The sequence below is a fragment of the Bos mutus genome, chromosome 2 (assembly GCF_027580195.1).
Source record: "Bos mutus isolate GX-2022 chromosome 2, NWIPB_WYAK_1.1, whole genome shotgun sequence".
NCBI classification, from domain to species: domain Eukaryota; kingdom Metazoa; phylum Chordata; class Mammalia; order Artiodactyla; family Bovidae; genus Bos; species Bos mutus.
In genome coordinates, this window is record NC_091618.1 from 100,814,195 (window position 1) to 100,821,353 (window position 7,159).

The following is a 7,159-nucleotide window of genomic DNA, read 5'->3' on the forward strand; positions in this document are numbered from 1 at the left end:
AGCTTTCTTTGAAAGTTTTATGCAGTAAAAAATAACATAAACAAATTTACAGAGGGAGCCAGGTTTTCTCACCCACCACATCAACAAAGCAGTTCGGCATTATTGTTTTATGTACTGATGCTCCATGTAAGGTTCTATCTAACAAAATGTTCTTGTACTAGAATAAGATTAAGAGGAGGAAGAAGTTGAAAAACACTCTCTAGTTGTGCACACTAAGGCCCAGAGCAGTTAAGGTCACAGAGTCACAATCTGCTCTAGACTTGTGCTGTTTTGTTGTTTGTTTTGTTTCTTTTTATTATCCCTTTGTTAAGATTAAAAAACACTATATTGCCATTAAAATAAATCCTCTTTTTCAGTAATAAAAGAGCCTACTGATTTTTTCAGTTTGCTTAGTCCTTAGTAGTTTTGAATCTTTTTCATGTGTCCCATTATTGATTATTTAATTACTTATTAGCACTGTCTGAAAATATGTAGGTTAGGAAAAATGGAATAGACTTTGCAAAGAAACGTACAATGGGTGTGTTTCTTTTAGAGGTATTTAAAAATTCTTCCAAACAAAAATTCATTAGAACTGCCTTAAAACTCCTTTTATAGTGTAAGCAAAATCCTGTGGACTCTGTTAAGGTATCTTTTTCTTATGCAGTTGTCAAGTGTGCAAGAAAATTACTTGTGTTTATTTGGAGTTTATCCTCCTAATAAACGCATTTCATTAAAAAAAAAATTCATTAGAGACCTTACTTGATGGTCCAGTGGTTAAGAATCCTCCTTGCAATGCAGGGGATACACGTTTGATCCTTGGTCTGGGAGGATTCCACATGCCGTGGAGCAACTAAGTCTGTGTACCACAACTACTGAGCCCACACGCTGCAACTGTTTAAAGAAAGAAAATGAAGTCGCTCAGTTGTGACCGACCCTCTGCAACCCCATGGACAGTAGTAGCCTGCACCAAGCTCCTCGGTCCATGGGATTTTCTAGGCTAGAGTACTGGAGTGGGTTGCCATTTCCTTCGCCAGGGGATCTTCCCGCCCCGGGGATCGAACCCAGGTTTCCCTCATTGTAGCCAGACACTTCACTGAGCCAAGCCTGCATACTAAAGCCTGTGCTTCTCAACAGGGAAGAAGCTTGTGCTCCGCAACAAGAAAAGACACAGAGATGAGAAACCCGCGAACCACAAGTTGAGAGCAGCCCACACTTGCTGTAACTAGCGAAAGCCAGCACTCAGCAACGAAGAACTGCTAGAGTCAGAAAGTAAACAATGAAAATAAATAAATCTTAAAAAAAATTCATTAGCGCTCTTTCCCGCCTGGAACCATGGTGGGTGCAGAAGAGAAGAAAAAGAAGGTTCCTGCTCTGCCAGAAACCCTTAAGAAAAAGCGAAAGAATTTCACAGAGCTTAAGATCAAGCGACTGAGAAAGAAGTTTGCCCAAAAGATGCTTCGAAAGGCCAAGAGGAAGCTTATCTATGAAAAAGCTAAGCATTACCACAAGGAATACAGGCAGATGTACAGAACTGAAATTCGAATGGCTAGGATGGCACGAAAAGCCGGCAACGTCTATGAACCCGCGGAACCCAAATTGGCGTTTGTCATCAGGATCAGAGGTATCAATGGTGTGAGCCCAAAGGTTCGAAAGGTGCTGCAGCTCCTTCGCCTCCGGCAGATCTTCAATTGCACCTTTGTGAAGCTCAACAGGGCATCAATTAACATGCTGAGAATTGTGGAGCCATACGTTGCATACTGCTAAATCGCTTCAGTCGCGTCGGACTCTGTGCGACCCCATAGACGGCAGCCCACCAGGCTCCCCCGTCCCTGGGACTCTCCAGGCAAGAACACAGGAGTGGGTTGCCATTTCCTTCTCCAATGCATGAAAGCGAAAAGTGAAAGTGAAATAGCTCAGTCGTGTCTGACTCCCAGCGACCCCATGGACTGCAGCCCACCAGGCTCCTCCATCCATGGGATTTTCCAGGCAAGAGCACTGGAACAGGGTGCCATTGCCTTCTCCATACATTGCATGGGGGTACCCAAATTGAAGTCTGTAAATGAATTGATCTACAAGCGTGGTTATGGCAAAATCAACAAAAAGTGAATTGCCCTGACAGACAACGCATTGATTGCTCGATCTCTTGGGAAATACGGAATCATCTGCATGGAGGATCTATCTGATTCATGAGATCTATACCTTTGGAAAACGTTTCAAAGAAGCAAACGACTTCCTGTGGCCCTTTAAATTGTCTTCTCCACGAGGTGGAATGAAGAAAAAGACTACCTATTTTGTAGAAGGTGGAGATGCTGGCAACAGGAAAGACCAGATCAACAGGCTTATTAAAAGGATGAATTAAGGTATCTACCAGGATTATTTTTGTAATCTGGTCAGTAATAAACAATTGAAACAAAAAATAAATTAAATTAAAAAGTCATTAGCAACACACAGCCTAATGAAATTTGGCATAATGCCAAATGTCCAAAGTATTTTATTATAAAGAAGATGTCACCTTCAAGGCAATTACATAGCACAGGTACCTTGGTTGGTATCACAACTCTGCTGCTGCTGCTACTAAGTCGCTTCAATCGTGTCCGACTCTGTGCGACCCCATAGACGGCAGCCCACCAGGCCCCGAAGTCCCTGGGATTCTCCAGGCAAGAACACTGGATTGGGTTGCCATTTCCTCCTCCAATGCATGAAAGTGAAAAGTGAAAGTGAAGTCGCTCAGTTGTGTCTGACTCTTAGCAACCCCATGGACTGCAGCCTACCAGGCTGCTCCGTCCATGGGATCTTTCTAGCAAGCCTTTTTAACATGCTAGTCTCATAAAGTTACTTCTTATAAATATACATAAATTAGCATTTATACATATGTGTACATACATGCTTTGATGTTGCATTGCATGTGAATATTAATTTTTTTATCAGAATGATTAATAGTTCAGTTGCTCTTGTAAGTATTGATGGTCCAATCATGTTTTGAAACATGAAATAAAAAATTCTTTCTCAGTAGGGAAAAGTAATCTGTGTTTATTTAATTCTTAATCAAATTATTTGTACTTTGAACATTGTACTCAATGGCTGAGATTTATTGCAAATGTTACCATCTACCTACAGAGAACTCGTCATTCATGAACATCAAATCCTCTTCATGAATTAGTTTATTTTCCCCCAAATTGTTTGGAATTCATGTATTTACACTAACATGATGGATGTCAGTTTGAGTAAACTCCGGGAGTTGGTGATGGATAGGGAGGCCTGGCATGCTGCAATTCATGGGGTCGAAAAGAGTCGGACATGACTGAGCGACTGAACTGAATACTAACATTTTAAAGCATTAAGGTTATTGATTAATTTATTAAATATACAATAATTATACAAAGTTATCACAAAATTCTAAGAAAAAAAGATTAACAGGGTTTATAGAATCCAATGGACACAGGAGCCTGGTAGGCTGCAGTCTATGGGGTCGCCAAGGGTCGCACACGACTGGGCGACTTCACTTTCACTTTTCACTTTCATGCATTGGAGAAGGAAATGGCAACCCACTCCAGTGTTCTTGCCTGGAGAATCCCAGGGACAGGGGAGCCTGGTGGGCTGCCGTCTGTGGGGTTGCACAGAGTTGGACATGACTGAAGCGACTTAGCAGCAGTAGCAGCATAGTGAACTAATCTGCAAATCAAATAAGTTCATTACAAAAATAGTTATACCTAATAATAGGACTCTTTATAGATCCAATTAATATTATCCAACAAAGATAATCTTGTTTAAGCTACCTCATTAGAGGCTAAGAAAGCTTTTGAAGTTTAAATGGAGCAGTATTTTCTGATATTTAACACATTTTTAATTTAATTTTCCTATTTCTAAGTGGATCAAATTTATTTTATAAAAGGTTCAGAATTTTATGTAAGTCCTAACCAATGGTTCACTAATATTTTTCTGTTAAAACAGGAACCAAGTGTAAGTTTCTGGATTTTATAAAATTAAGAAAAAATTTTTTTTTCTAATTCTTAAGAAGAGACTGGCTTTATGTAAATAATATTGTGCATATTGAAACAAATAATAAATGACAGTATTTTATTTCTCTGAATCCTGGGGTAGAAAAGCAGTTGGGTTTTTAGTGGTGATCTGATATAGCCAATTGCCTTAAGTGAGAATACACATAAATAGCGTCTCCAAGTGATCACTTAAAATTAAAAAATAAAAAGAAGCCATAATCTAGAGACACTGAGCTATTAGGTCTTTACTCTGCTACTTTCTTTTGGGCACTCTCTATCCTAACAATTTTAGGAGAGATACTTTAGTTTTGTTCAGTTGTAAACTCCCCAGGTAGTAAATGGGAGATAGGAGATTATCAGTCAAAAAATTGGGTATCTCCCTGTGCCTCTTATTTTAAAGCTCTCAAGAACTGATATATTTGATGCTGTCCTTGCCTCTTTGATCATAGCTAATGAAGCTCTTCAAAACTGTCATGCTGTATCTTATGTGGAATATAGAATATTCGGTATTTTTCTCAAAATAACATTCAATTGAATTCACCTGTTAGTTTTATTTTCTACGTTAAAACCCCCAAATTACTTTCATCTTTATTCATGCTTTCTATTATTAAAACAATTACTATTGTTGTTTGTTCTTTTTCTTAAAATGTGATAAATGCTAGATATAGGATTCTAAGCCTAGTCAATGGCAAAAATAGGAAGAAATTACATCCTTGCATATGCTTTCTTGAACAGGAATGGAGAGGGGGAGGTTAAGAAGTATACAAATGAGAAAGATGGAGATTTTGGTAAACTTTGTAACCGTAGGTAGTGGTAAGCAGAGAGAGGCGTATCCTAAAAGCCCTGAGTGTGCCTATGAAAATGGCCAGAAGCATAACCCTGTATGAAAGGGGCAGGCAGCTTTGTGGGGGTGAGGAGAGAAAATATGATGAAGATTAGCCAGCCACCAAAATGGAAAATAATTTTTTAAGATTAAAATTAAATGTCTTCTTTATCAGCCATCATGCGTGATGAAGTTAGTTTTTAACTGTGGATTACCACAGTCATTTTTCCTGTGTATGCTAGCAGAATTACATTACATGGCAGTTTCAACTCACTGAAGAAAGTCAAAATTTGGGAATATTTATGCAAGGTTAATAACAAAACATGCATATTTTGATGCAAAAAACAATGAAGAGATCTTAAAAATAGACTCAGGAATATGTAAAACCATTAGAAAGGGGTCAGATGGATTGGGTAGCGATTTTAAGGATTTGCGTGAGGGCATTTGTGTTGGGATTTAAAGTATAATAAGCAGGATTTGATATTTTTTGTTTGTTTTTTTGCTACAAAGTGAAATGGGTAGACTCTGGAGATGTGAAATAGTGGTCACTAGATATTTAAATTTGAAATTCTTATAGACAAAATTCTGTGCAAAATGACTCAATATCATATATCATTTGCTTACATTTGTATATTCAGCTTATAGGCCACCATGGCTATTCTAAATATACTATTCTGAAACCAGAGCTTTTTCTTATAATTAATACTATCTATTCCTTGAATTTGGGATTATTAGAAATGAAGTTTAAACTATTGGATAATTCTACCTATCATACCATACTCTTTGGTTATCCATATTTTTCAAGCTGAATATGCTTCATTCTAAGTACTATCCTAGACAAAATGTTACAAAGCTGCTTTTCAAGTCCTATGTAAATATATAAATAAATATTAAGGTATTCTAAAGCCAAAGTATTTGAGAAAGAGAAGGTGTGCATCATTAGAAAAGATTGACCTGGGCTTGAAATTTGTGTGCCATATGCTAAGTCGCTGTAGTCATGTCCAACTCTTTGCAACCCTATGGACTGTAGTCCATCAGCCTCCTCTGTACATGGGTTTCTCCGGGAAAGAAGACTGGAATGGGTTACCATCTCTTCTCCAGGGGATCTTCCAACCCAGGGATCAAACCCCTGTCTCTTACGTCTCCTGCATTGGCCGGTGAGTTCTTTACCACCGGTGCCACCTGGGAAGCCCCTGGGCTTGAAACTTGGATTTTCTCAATTTCATGCTCATCATTTGAAAAGTGATGGTGTTGGACTTTTAAGTACATGGTCAACTATTTACTTGTTAACTCTTTGCCTGAGATAGTTGAACCTTGATTTCCTTCTAAGGCCAAAAGGATACAGTGATAATCAAGACAAGATACAGTCCCTGTCTTATAAAACTTGAGGCTGAGTGATAGTAAAAGCTGACATTATTTTTATAGGCCCAGTACTATGCTAAGTGCATCATATGCACTATTTCATTTAGTCACATAATCCTACCAGGTTGTTAATATTATTTTGATTTTATAGAGAAGAAGACTCAAGCTTATAGAGATTAGGTGACTTGCCCAAGGTAAGCAAAAGATGGAACCAAGATTTGATTCTAGAACTGTCAGATACCACAGTCTGGATTATTGTAGCTATGTAATAAGTCTTGGAGTCAAGTAGAATAAATAATTTACCTTTATTTTCTCTTTTTCTCACCATTGTTTTGGTTTTTAAGTCCTTTACATTTCCATATGAATTTAAGAATCAGCTTGGGGAGAATTGATAACCCAGCATTAAATCTGATTCCGTTACTTAGAAATATTTTGATCCTTTGGGGTCCTGCTTTTAAGCTTTTTGAGTAGGACCGAACCTGCTTTTCACGTATGGCTAGTTATCCCCTGTTACTGAAACATACCATTCTTGGTGCTCTTACTGATGCTGTTTTAATTATGAGGTTTTTTCCTAAGGCTAGTTTTTATTATTATTTTTATTATTCCCGGCCCTTATGAACCACTCTACCCTCTAATTCTTTCAATGGTTCTTTCCCCAGCCACATGCATGCACTGATTACCAATCAACTGAATATTCAAGGTGGTCATTCTGTAGATCTCTGGCATTCTCCCTGTGTATCTCCCTCCTCTCTAGTTCTCTGCCTGATGAACTCTAGCAGCCTGGCTTCCCCAGACTCCCACCTCTGTCTCTTCAATTCTGGTAGGCCTCTGGGTTCACCTGAGTTCTTTTCTTCCTGTGTTGAGCCTTGGACATTTTCTCCAGGCAGTGAACTGGGACAACTGGAAGAACCAGAGCACTCTGTTCACTTGTTTTCCATCTCTCAGGGTTCATTGTCTTTTTTTTTTCTGGCTGCACCATGTGCTTATGGAATCTTAG

The 7,159-nt window shown here is 38.5% G+C and overlaps 1 pseudogene; it reads left to right on the forward strand.

Moving 5' to 3' along the window:
- The first annotated feature begins 1,311 nt into the window (after nt 1-1,311).
- LOC138990273 (large ribosomal subunit protein uL30-like) lies at nt 1,312-2,338 on the forward strand (annotated as a pseudogene).
- Nucleotides 2,339-7,159: the final 4,821 nt, after the last annotated feature.